Raw genomic sequence first — 13,896 nt, 5'->3', positions numbered from 1 at the left:
TTCTTTTTTGTTTGGTGGATTGCCTTTAGGGCGAAGGGATTTTCCTTACTATCTTCTCTCCTCTACTCTTTTCCCTTTTCCCTTTTCCTACTCTTTCCTTTTACCTTTTCCTTTTTCTCCCGCCTTTACCTTTACCTAATTAGGGTAATAGAATCGTTTTCGGAAGCAGAAGTCGTGTACGTGGAGTCTATAGGAGCTTTTCTAGTTCCTGACGGGGGCCGTGTTCGTGGACTTATATCTAGGGCTGCGTCTCTTTTAGACTACGCCCTAGAGCCGGATTTCCTTTTTCTGAAGCTGCTCCGTTAACCTGATTAGGACCTCTTATTTTTATTTGTTTTTAGGTGGTTTTAAAAGCTACCCTTAAGGGGGACCTCTTCGTATAGCTTCAGGGCTAATAGATATAGAGTACTGCCCTCCCCCGATTTCACCCTCTTTTCTTTTTACGGAAAGCTATACGCGCAGGAGCTTCTTTATATAGCTTTAGAGCCGATAGACAACTAGGCCCGGGGTCTAGCTAAGAGTCTATAGGAGTCCTGCCGATTTTTTAGCTTTTTTATATAACACTTTACCTCTTCCTTAGACTATATCTTTTATAGTTCTTTACTATTTCTTTTACTCGTAACTACGTTAGCCTAATTAGCTGAAGAGGAATCGAATAGCTCTAATTTTAATTAATTTAGATCGCTGGTTATTAAGTTATTAGTTAGTTTAATAGTACGCGTTAGATATCTTCGTTATCTACTCGAAGCAGACCACGTGCTACTAATCCCGCCTACCTTTTTTAATCCTGCCTACCATTTTCTGCTAGCAGAGTCACTACCGAGCTTTTCTTTATTTTTTCCTTTTTTATACCATTTTACTACTCTTTTTTTCCCCGATATCTTTATTCCTCTAATCGGCCCGAGCCTAATCCGCTTACCTATAGTTAATCCCATTAATCCTGCCCTTCTTCTTCCGAAGGGGCGTAATAATAATCCACCTTCGCCGATTACTAGGTCGAATAGGCCTTTAGTGCCGGGGCTAAACTAGCTACCGGAACCTACCTAGTCTTAGTAAAAGCTATCCCCTGCTTAATTCTAGGCCCCCTCTCTAAAGATAAGCTCCTTTGAACCCTGCGCGCTATAAAACCTAATATAAGAATATACCGATTAAGGACCCGGCTTTTTAGATATAGTACCGGCGAGATAGCGATACTATTTACTAAGGCCGCCTTATTAGAAGGTACTAAGAACCTTATACGAAATAGTCTCCTTTTTAAAAGAGGTAGCTACTTATATAAACTCTATAACCCTGATATAAACCTCCTATAATACTTTAACTGCCTATAGTTCGGGTATAGAGCCGCCTGGTGCTTAGAGGTAGAGAGGCGGTGCCGCTATTACGCTAAGCCTAAGTCTACTTACTAAAACGGTTTTAATAACTGCTTAGTATCGGCCCTAAAAGCCGCCCGGAGGTACGGCGTTTACGACGGTAACTATAAAGCCTTTAATAATACCTGCTAAGTTAGGAAATAGGAGGCCGCGAGAGCCTAAGAAGTATATAAGTACCGAGTAAGAGAGTTTAATATTACGAGGTGGACCGAAGCGGCGTACCCGCGCTACCGCTTACGCTAGCCCTTACCCTCCCCCTCCCCTACCCCGCTATAGACCGCTCTTATCCGCCGTGGCCCTAGCCGCCTACTAAAGAGGCCCCGCAAATATCCCCTAACCTCTAGGCCCCTAGAGCCGTTCCTAGTCCTATACGGGACCGACCCGACCCTGATATAACATACCTAGGGGGCCGTATAGGCCGAATGACCCCGAACCCCTCCTCCCGTAGCTAATAAAACTCTATGTCCTATTATAGAATATAGGAGCTAAATAGGCCCGAGTAGAGCTTCCGCTACGGGCCTATACCGAGTATAATATAATAGCTATCCAGGAACTAGGACTAAACTATTTTATAAAGGGACTAAAAGCCCTAAGCAGGGCCCTATACCTTCTAATATAGGGAGGCGGTAGAGCTCTGCTTTATATCTATAAACGATACCCCCCTAGTATATAGATATAGCGGGCTTACCGGGATACCTATATAGTTTTTATTTATTTATTTATTCTTACTCTTTTATCGCTTAGCTAATACTAGGCTAGCCTTCCTAGGTAATAGTGCCTCTTAGATTTAGAAGGGGGGAAAACCTCTTCGGATAAAAACCTCTTCCCCCTTATAATAATAAATTCGTTCCACGTACACGGCCGCCGCGAAGACACTATACGGCCGCTATATTAACACTATTTATATTACGAAGCCACTAATATATATGATCTATATACTCCTTTATCTTAGTCCCTGTTATCCTCTTATTTATTAACTACTAAGATAATATAGAAAGGCGAAGCCGTCACTATACAGAACGGCTCAGGCAGTATAATCTCGGATAAGTCTTCGATAACAGGTATGCTTAAGACCACGAAGTGTATATAACCAAAATAACACACATAATAAGGAGACCTTTAGAAAAGGTTCCTAGAGGTACGCGCTACTCTAATCAGGGCAACGTAGCTTAAACGAAGTGAATACAATAAACGTGGCAAAACTTAGGGTTAAAAGGATAATAATTATATAGGATAATAAGTATCCTCTATGTCTAGGTAGCGTCGCCACGTATATATAATATATAAGATAAATAAAAAAGCGCGCGTCTTATAACATCACGTAACATCCTAATAATATAGCACTAGGTTCCGAACCACCCCTTTATAATCGGCCCTAGTTATCTTACTTATATCCTTATAGCTATAATAACTCTAAATATAATCAGGTTACCCTAATTAAGCTAAGTATAATCCAGAAGAACTATTCTAAAACTTATTTACGCTTACGGAGAGTCTGTCCGCCGACTATATAATCCTCCTTCTCGGTATACGCTCGCTCTATAATAGCCGTAACTATATCCTTATCCTACTTAATCCTAGTATTATACCGTAACTATCCTTCCTAGGGAATCGTATATAAAGGCGGTATATATAAGGAACTATTAACGGCGGCGTTATAAAGTATCGCGCGGTAGATACTATATTATAAGTAAACCTAGTTATCTCGGGGGAATAAGCTAGGTCTAATCGGGCTAACATAAAAGTCCATAGGGCGAGGATTATATAGCCTATAAAATAAGTAGCTATAAGATATCTTAATACCCTTATCTTACTCCTCTATATCCTTAATCCATTTACCCTGGATATCAATCTTCCTAGGCTATACTAAGACTTTCTTTAGCGATATCTATATAATCTTATAACTATTTAAGTTAATACTAGCGAACTTAGAAGGCTTAGAGGACTTAGGAGTCTTCTTAGGACTCTTCGTGACCTTAGTAACCTTCTTAGGCGTAACCGGTACCGAAGGCTTCTTAGAGATATTCTTAGGCGTCTTAGGACGCACCGGAATACCAGTATCTTTCTTAGGAGTGCTCCTAATTAGCGCCTAAGTCTTCTTCTTAACCTAATTAAAGGAACCAGGGGCGGCAGGCTTAGACTTAATAACAGGCTTATTAATAGGAGTAAAGCCTATGCTCTTAGGAGGAGGTGGCTAAGGGGACTAAGAAACCACTAGGACCGCTAGTATCTTCTAATAACCAAAACCGAGGATTACTCTAATATAAGACAGCTATTCTTCCTTAATATAACGAGCATAAGCTATACTATTATTCCCGTAGCAGCGTCCCTATATAAACCGATAAATCTTTAAGCTCTAAGGGAATAGGTATCCCTCCTAGATAACAGCTCGTATCCACTCGATAATAAAAAGGCCGTATACATAATTATCCGTTTAAGAAGGACCAGGAATAATATAGAAACGGCGGGTAAGGCTAGAGACGGCCTTATTAGGTGTATTAATGCTACGCAGCTAACCTATAGCGTACTTAAATAACCGTAAAAAGCGATCCTTAGTATAACTAGTATTCTAAATACTATTATACCTATATATACACTATATCTCTTAATCTATAATCAGACTAATAAAATAATTATCGAAGTGATAAATAATAAGGAGAAGGCGACTTCTCTTAATACGGTTAATTACCTTAAGCGGCTAAGGATAGTAAATCGGCGTCCGGCCATTTAGCTCCTAGTAAGGCGTAATATTTACGGGACGGCTATCCCCTTATCTACGCTTAAACATTATACGCATTATATCCTCCAGACTACCCTTCTCCAGCCACCTCTTATTTATCAGGTCATAATACGTCCTGAATAATAACTAAACTATAGGATAAGTATCCTAGGACCTCTCGCTGAATATACTTACTATAGGGATATAAGGGAGCATTATATTAATCGTGGTAGCGTTAAGTTCGCTATCCATAGCATTCTTAAAGAGGCGCTAGACTACGCGTATATTATCTTCAGGCTACTAAGGGAAACCTATAAAGGGGGCGGCGTTATCGGGGACGTTAAATAAATAATACGGTAGACCTTACTAGGGGAACACCTATCGGCTATTATTAGGGTCGCTAATATAACGGGGGCGCGTGGTCTTATTAATAGTGATATAAGTGGCGGGTATAATATTAGCGGTAAGGATAGGACCGGCGGGGGCCGGCTCCTAGTAGTTAGTAAAAGATATAGATATTCTTAATATCTCTATTAGCCTAATCACGGTAAGGTATAGACGGCGGATACAGGAAAAATATATAAGGGCAGCGGAGCAGTAGATAGTAAAGAAATAGATAGCGGGGCAAGCTAGAAAAACGAACTTAACGATATAGGAAAAAAAAGACGAAGAGAGGGAAAACGGGTTAACTAGAGCTAGTAATAGGGGATATATATCCTTTATTAACGTCTAATATTACTAGGCAGTGCCTCCCTTATAAGACTGGCTTTAACTAGAGTTTCTATTACGGCTACCAGTTAAATAGGGTCGTGATTATCAAAGAAAGGGCAATCCTAATGCTATTTATAGTTTTCGGATAAAGGCAACTTAGTAAATCAGGCACGGGATCTAAATACGGAAGTCGGCTTACTATATAACCGATCTAATTAGACGAAAAGATTAGATAGTACCTTTTCTATTATACCTATAGTCGCGACTATATAATAAAGCGATATAAGGAAGGTAATCGTGAATCACGCTTAAAGCCTAATCTTTTTAATAACTTAAAATAGGCTATTTATTTAACTACGCCTCCTTAAGTCACTAAAACTATAAATCGCTAGGCCACGTTACCTATCGTCGAGGGATATAAGGCAGAGGGCTGCCGGCCGGAGGTGTATCTTTTAGGCTCTGCGTCTTTATATTATCTTACGATTCGATATCGTGTTTTTCCTATAAACTTCTTATTATTAATAATAATAATAAGATTCTCGATATATCCGCTAAAGCTCTAATCACGGGGCTTAATAACCCTAGCTCTTATAAGCGTAAGAAAGCCGTGGCTTATTAGGAGTTAGTCTATCCTATACCGTGTTTCTAGTCTAAGACACGACTTATCGCGGGTACGGTTAATAAGTATAATATTTTTACGATAATCTAAGATATAGTAGTGAGTTCTCTTTACGCTTCTTATCGTGTTACCCTGATCAGGGTAAGCTGATATTATGGATATAGGCAAATTCGCACTTTATTTAGTATAAAGTGGCTAGTAAGGGTAGTGCCTTATACGTCGAACTGGATTTCGTAGGCTAAGTTATCTAAGGCGACTCTAAGGCTACTATAGTAGGCCGGGTATAGGATAGCCTGCTAAATCTTACTAATAAAGACATAGAATAGGAGCTGTTTAAGAAGGTAAGGTCTAATAATAGTTCGTCTTTATTCCGTCGCCATATATTCGTGGCTAAGGACCTCGCTAGTCTATAAAGGGAGTATATTATAAAGACGGTGACCCGGGCTTATACGGTTAGAGCCCTGATTATCTAAGGGTTCGGGGTTATTAATAAGGTGCCGTGCTAGTACTATAAGGAACGGTAGTTAGCTATAAGTAATCGGGTTAATAATAAGATCACTTATCCTTTCTTTAAATACGTGTCGCTCTAACATAATAATCGATTTCCGGACTACGCTAACTACTATTTTTATAAAATAGCTTACACGTATCGCGATAATAGGCTTCGGAAGCAGTTCTATTAGTCTAATCAGGAGGTCTTATAGCCGGATAGTAACTATATAGGTATTAGTCACTCTAATCTATATACTAAAGACTTACTAGTACTACTATAGTCCGTATACGACGATAAGATACGTCCATGGCTATCGCCTTAGTACGGTATCTTTATAGTAAGCATTATTACTCTATACCGTGAAAGTGCTTAGTAAATACGCGATATTTATAGAGGAAGGGGTCTTAAACCGTGGGACTATATAATAGCATAGGTCCCTATATTAGCGTATAAATATAAGGACGACCTTAAGAAGTTCTGCTATACTATTTAGAATAACCCGATAAAGAGGGATCGAGAAGAGACGGTAGAGTGGTATTATATCCCCTTTATCTCTAGGGCTTAGGTTTAGCGGTATAAGTCGGAAGTATACGGCCCTAGTAATAAAGACTATAAGAGTAAGCCGGAGTAAGATATAGATAGGTGATTCGGGTAGTGATTACTATAATCAGGGTAACCTTAGTATAATTAGGATATTTTATTTCGGTACGCGGCGTAAACGGGTAAAGGAAAGGTAAATAAATAATAAATATATTTAGTGGATATATCTTTACGGTATCCACTTAGTTAGTGCGTATAAACAGAAAATAGTAATAGTAAAATAAGAATAAAAGGAACTAATAAATAAAATAAGGAGTAGAAGGGTATAGAATAGGGTAATTAGGGTAATAAAGGGTAAACAGGAAAGAAATAGGAAAAAGAGCGAGTTAGGGAGTCCTAAAAGTAGTGTTTTTAGTTTCAGGGGGTGGTAATTAGTTTTTAACGATAAGCAGATAGCGGTGCCTTATATATCCTCGGCCTTAATACTACATATAAAACTCCTATTAAGTATAGTATTACTATAATTAGGTTAACTAGGTAGGAAGTAATAGTAAGGGATAAAGTATAAGGTCCTAGTATAGTCCTTATACTCACTTAGGTTAAAGTCAGGATCTCTAGGGATATAGACTTTAACTCTTCCCGATTATATCGCTTTCCGGAGCTCCGCTTCTAACCTTTTATAATACTCGCCTAATATATCCCTAAGTCTCGCTAACTATCGTAGGAGTGCGTTAATAGTCTAATTAGGGGAATCTGCGTTATCTTAACGCTTATTATCCTCCGCCCTAGTATCTTTATTAATAGATTCACCTAGGAGGAGGGGTGCTTTAACTAGCTCTTTATCGATAAGGACGCCGCGAGCAGGGTATATAATTATCAGTTCTTTAGCGTAATCCCTTTCTAGTATTATCTAGTCCTCCGGTTCCTAGTATCCGTCTTCGTCCTAGATGAATTTCTTAAGGCGGTTAGCGGCAAAAGTAACGCCCTAGAGCTCTTCCCCTAATAAAGTCGATAGCCTAAAGGTCTTATTATCCTAATTAGACGATATAATACGAAATAGGCTATTCTAGTAGTAGTCTAGCTTCTTATCGCGGCTTATATCGATAGCTAGCTTAGTATCGTGCATAAGGACCAGGTCTCCTACTCGGAGTCTTTATTTGTATAGGGTCCTAACTCTTAAATAGTTAATAAAGTCCGTCTTCTACTACCGCTACTTATTAACTATATCGGCAACAGTCCTCTAATCGGCTTTTAACTAGGCAAAGGCCCTTAGGCGCAGTAATATCTCTTCTTTAGGGGTCTTAACGCGGCCCTAGTTAAGCACTCTCTAAGTAAGGCAGGTTATCTCGATAAGCGTGATAGCCTCGTAGCTATAAAGGAGGTAAAAGGGGGTCCTCCCGGTAGATACTCGGATAGTTATACGGTCCGCGAAAAGGACTATAGGCAGGATCTTATATAATATACCGCGGTAAATCTTCTACTAGATAGCTAGCGTGTAGGCAATAGGCTTATATCCTACCTTATTTAGACTATTAGCGCGGGGGTAGTAGGTAAAGATAACCTTCCGCTTTATTAGGTACGCCTAATTTAGCTTAATCACGCTGCCCTTATTCTTAGGACCTCCGTCTACAATGATACACTAGTATAGCCTATACCGGTAGATAACGTCTTCCTATAAGAATATCGCGACGGCTCGCGATATATTCTTCCGTAATAAACGGGCTTTAACTTATCCTATAAATATATATCTAGCCTTTACTAAGTAGTACCCGTTAAGATACTAGATATCGAGACTTACCTATATAAAGGGGAGGGCTTATTAAGGTAATTAAGTAGCGATTAAGGGATCTTTATATACTTTGCCTTAGCGGCTTTAATACTTAGCGTATACTTCGATAACCTCCTTAGTCTACTTATAGATACCGTCCTAGGTATATAAGGGGGTAAGCTTCTAGTATATCCGGTCCCTTATATAATAGCCTAACTCGTCGTAGGCCTTCCTAATTAAGGTAACCTAAGTCTCTTTATCGTTAATCCACCTCTTAGGAGTTAAATCTTTCTTAGTAACTCTTATTTATAATAGACTATCCTTTATAAAAACACGGGTCGACTGATCTCGGACATAGCGGGCGTTATAAGGGTCTATTCTAGAGGGTATCCGTAGGCTCGTTAAATATAAGGCCACTTATTAAGAAAACTAGCTCTAGGTAATATCCGGGTCTAAAACGTCTTTAGCTAGGGTAGGGTTATTAAACCTCTTATCCGTATCTATAAGGAAGATTCGGCTATTAATAAAGTCGTTAATATCTCCTTTTATAGTATTATTAGCCTAATTAGATAGGGTAGTAAGTATCCTCGAAAGTCTATCGGCTATAGTATTCTTAGTTCCCTTAATATATTTAACCTCGAAGTTAAAGAGTCGGATCCAGGTAATCCACCGAGTAATAAGCGCGCCGGGCAGGTCTATAGCAGAACCACTAAGCTAGGACACTAAGGCTTAAGCATCTATTTCTAGTATAAAGCGGACTCCGTAAAGATAATTACGGAGTTAGCAAAGCACTTTTAATACTCCCCTTAGCTCTAGCTTACCGGTATTATAGACCTTCTCTGCCGGGTTCTATCTCCTACTTTTATACTAGGCGATAGCTCTCTTCCTATTAATATACTAGCCTAAGATTCCGCCCTAGCCCTTAATATATACGTCGATAATAATATAGATAATACTAGCCCCTTTACTATACTCGATAATAATCAGGACTAGTATAAAGGTTAGGGTAACCTTAAGAGTATCTATAGCGTACTACTAAGGTTCGCTTTATAGGAAGGTGGAACTCTTTTTTAGCAGGTCTATTAGCGGCCCCGCGATAATAGTAAAACATTAGATCCAGATACAGTAAAAGGTAGCGAGACTAAGAAAAGAACGGACTTCGGAAATAGTCTAGCACTTCTACTACTTAGTTAACTTAGCTACCTTAGCCTGCTTAGGGGAACGGCTATCGGTTCCGTATATATAGCCTACGATAATAGCTACTTTCTAACACTATTAGCTTTTAGCGCTAGCTATAGTGCCTTTAGCGAGCTCTATATTAAGAAGGACTTTATTAATATTACTAATATACTCGGCTATATAGCGGCGAATTCTAGGTCTAATTAGGTTATCGTTATAGGTAATAGTCGGCCCTTTAACCACGATATCGTTAATAAAGGGTTAATAGCACTAGGGAATAAGGTTATAGAGGATACGGGTTATAGTATATATAAATTAGGCTACTAAGTTAGTCGCCCCTTATAAAAGGGTGTATATCCTAAAGAGTCCTAAAACCATAGCGAAGGTTATTAAGTCCCTTAATTCCTTATTAAGGGTAACCTGGTTATAGCCGGAGAAGAAATCCAGGAGGGAAACTATCTTATATATACTAAAGTCCTTAAAAAACTTATCGGCCCTAGGCGGGATAAAGGTATCGCGTAGGGTAATAGTATTAATCTTAGTAGCAGAGTTAATAAGGCATATATTACCGTCTTTCTTCTTTATAAGGAACTAGGGGTTTTAGTAGGCCGCGTGGCTTTCCTTAATAATACCCTTATCCTTCCTATCCTTAATTATCTTAATGATAATAGACTCTAGGGCTCTCGGGATAGGGATCCCTTTTGCCTATTATACCTTATACGGAACCACCTTAATCTTTTACGGCGGGGCGACTCTAGGGTTAAGTCTCCCGTATTCCTGCTAATCCTATATAAGGGCAGTTTCGCGGTTTAGGAGGGTTTTCGTTAAGAGCTCCTTTTTTATAGGCAGTAGATAGTCGGTAGAGTCTAAGATATCTTTAAGTCGCTTTTTCGTAAGTCTTAAGTAAGGGGTAATCTTAGAGAACTTTAGGGTAATCAGGCTAATAAAACGGTCGTCTTCCTGCTCCTATATATCCTCGGGGATTTCCGCTAAGAGTTTCTGCTTCTAAAGGGGGTCGCCTTCGGGGACGGAATTATCGGATAGCGCGTTATTTATAGGGTGAATCTTAAGGGCTTTCGGCTTATATATAGTATAGATAGCCTGATTAGGCCTATAGTATGCCTCCTCGATTAGGTCCTAGTGCTTTTTCCTTTTCGCGGTCTATAGCTTCTTTATAGCCACTATAGCGGCGCTAGTAATACGCGTATCTTCGGCCCTTAGAGCCGGTAACGCTAACGACTAGTAACACTTCCACGCTTCCGACTTAAAATTAGTATAAGTGATTTAGTATAAATTAGGCTAATTAGGGTAACTATAATAAGGACTTATAGAAAAATATAGTGGTAGAGGAAGAAAACGGTATTTATAGTGTTATCGGGCTTCCTTATTATATTTCCTATACCCTTAGCCCTAATTCCGTGGTATCGCCCTCGAGGCTATATATACCTTTAGTAAAAGTGGCTTAATCTCCTTAGAGAATACGAAGGCTATTAGAGACGCTGTGTCGGCGTCCCCGATTATATATTAGATTTTATCGCCCTCCTCCAGAACGTCTAAGGGTAATAGTTAGCCTTTTCCTTAATAGATAGCGAGGTAGCGGCCCTAGGCTAATAGGTAGGGTCGCTATCCTAGAGCTAATATTAATTAGCCTAGTTAGACCGATCTTTATTAATCCGACGCCTCTTATTAGCCTCGTAGTTCGGCTAGCTTTAGTTCCTCGGTATCTCCTTAATCCACTCACGATAGGTAATAGGTATAAGAATACGGGTATTACTAAGCATAAAGTCGGTATCGATCTAACTATCCCGGAAAGAAAAGGACGCTCTAGTCTCCTAGATCCATAGTATACTAAGTAGTATATCGGGCCCTAGACCGGGGAGAACTTAGAAGTTAAAAACGCTACTCTGTCCGCCGACCTATAAACGCTCTTTAAGGTACCCTGTACATAGCTATCCCTCTTAGTTATTAATACCCTTAATCCGGATTTCGGTCTAGCTAATATAATATTCTAAACCGAAACGTTTTATAGTGTTTATAAAGATAGTATTAAAGGTGGCCCCTATATCGATAATAGCCTTAATAAAAACGTTAGGGTTATACGTTAAGGCACCTTTATAAGTAAGCCTGCACTTTAAGACTATATATCGGGTAATAACTAGGGGGTTATCGGTTTTAGGGACTGCCTCCCTTTCGACGATAATAAGGGTATTCGAGCTAGCGTTATTAGGTTAGGTAAATAAGACGGTATACCCCTTAGATAAAGGCGGGGGAGGATGTATACTAAGGGGACCTCGTTTATTAAGGAAAAAGGCTTTATTAGCGGTTAGGCGAATAATCTCGCGCTAAGGTTAACTAGTCTTAGCGGCACGTATCCTTTTATTATTTTATAGCCTTATTTCCGGGTTATTAATAGGGTGGTACTAGATAGGAACTTTAATCCGGAGATCCCTGATTTACCTATCTAGGTCTTTCCGTGCTTACTCGATATTATAAGGGTTATCCGCGGAGGCACTAGCCTTACCTTTACCGACGACTTCTAGTTACTACTATTTAGGCTATATCGGCGTTTCGTTTATCTCCACTTCTTTATCGACGACCTCGGTTATAATAGGGGTTAGGACCCGGTAGCTAGGACCAGGGTTTAACTTCTATAGACGTTATTTAATAACCTAATTAGGGAAACGGACAACCTTAGGAGTAGGTTTAACGATTCTCCTACTCCTAGTCGTATAAAAAGGCTAAGAGGGGGGCTACTCTTTCCGAGTATCCTTTAACGCGGTATAGATATCCGCCTACTAATAATCGGATATAATAGACACGAAATTAATACTAGTGCTTACTACGGGAGCCTTAGTCTTCGCTTCTTCCTCCTTTAGCCTAGTATAATATTCTAATATCACTCTTATAACGTTTTTTATCTTAATAGGGAGGCTTCCGGAGTCGGTACTAATATAGTAGGCTTTAGCTAAGTCTTTATACTTCCCTTAAAGGCGCGTGCTAAGCTAGTAGAGGACGGACCGCTAATACGGCTAGTCTTACTACTTAAGGTATATATCCTAGGGGCAGGGCTACTACTTATTATTCTAGTCTAAGGCGAGTTAGTCGGGGTAGCGGAACCTGACTAAGTGCTAGGTCTTATCTAGCTATAGTACCGCGCACTACTTACGGCAGTAACGCTCCTATCTATAATAAAAGTAACGGGGGGGTTAGTTATTAATAGGGTGGTATTATAATAAACCGCCGGAATAGGGGTAGGAATTCCTGTTCCTATACCGTGGTGGCCCTTGCCCGTACTATATATCGTCCTTATATATACCGATATTCGTCTAATCAGGGGTAATATAATAAGCTGCCAGAGCGGCATCCTGCCTCTTTAAAGTGGACTACTTTAGGGCGGCGTAGAACGGGGTCTTTAGGTAGGGGTCGGTAGCCAGGATCGCGTTAACCTTATCGGCTCCTACTCGGCGCGAGAGGGCTATAACTTAGGGGACCGCGTTCCTAATAACGCCTATACCGTTATAGACTATAAAGATAGCGTACTTCTCTAAAAGCTCCGTTAACTTATCTATATCGCTCCTTATCTATATAGCCGGTTTAGGCACTATAATAGGCCTTTATAAGATAGTCGGCGTATATATTATCGGGTTAGCCTGATTAGGCCGAGGCGTAACGGCTAGTATCGGTTTAGTGGTTAGCGTAGGGGTAGGAATATCTATAATACTCGCTACTTTATTAATAGGCCGCCCGTCGGCTACCTAGACGTCTTCTGCCTACTCTTTTAATATACCCGATAGATCGTAATACCTATATAGTCGGTCCTTTAGGTTAACGAACTTATACTTTATCCGGTTAGCGAGCTATATATTAATATCTTTATATAAGATAGCGAGGAAGATATTATAAAGCTCGTGGTCTTTGATAAAGGTACCACCGACCTTATTAGCTCTTAACTTCTAAACTATAACGCTTATTAATAGCTACTTAACCTATTAAACGGTTTTAACCTTTTTATGCTTATAAGTAAGTCGTAATTAACGCACTTAGTCGGATAGGTCGAGCTACTAGTCAGGATCTAAGTAAGAGTATTCGTTAATAAGCCGCTGCTTTAAATGCTTTTATCGGCCACCGGATACTTTAACTAATCGGATTATCTTATTAACCGTAGGACAGATACCAGGCTCCGTGAATAGGCTAATATAGGAGATCTTATCGGCCTCGCTAAGGCGGTTAAGCTTAGTATAGTCTTTATAGTCCCTAAGGAAGTTAGATAAGGCCCTTCCACTAAAGCGAGGGGCCCCCGCGGCGAAGGGGTTTAGGGGCGCGCGAGATATAATAATAGCTCGAATCTTCTTATCGTCGTATAGGCTAATATACTAGTAGATAGCCGTAAGCGTCTCTAAGGTAAGGCTTACCTTAAAGTTCTTAAGGACGTTATCGGAAAACGCGTTATCCGTGGTGGGTACGTAAGCCTACTAAGGAGCGCTTAGCCTAGGGGAA

The sequence above is a fragment of the Sodiomyces alcalophilus genome (assembly GCF_042370955.1).
Source record: "Sodiomyces alcalophilus JCM 7366 unplaced genomic scaffold ACRALscaffold_1, whole genome shotgun sequence".
NCBI classification, from domain to species: Eukaryota; Fungi; Ascomycota; class Sordariomycetes; order Glomerellales; family Plectosphaerellaceae; genus Sodiomyces; species Sodiomyces alcalophilus.
This window is presented reverse-complemented; position numbering follows the sequence as displayed.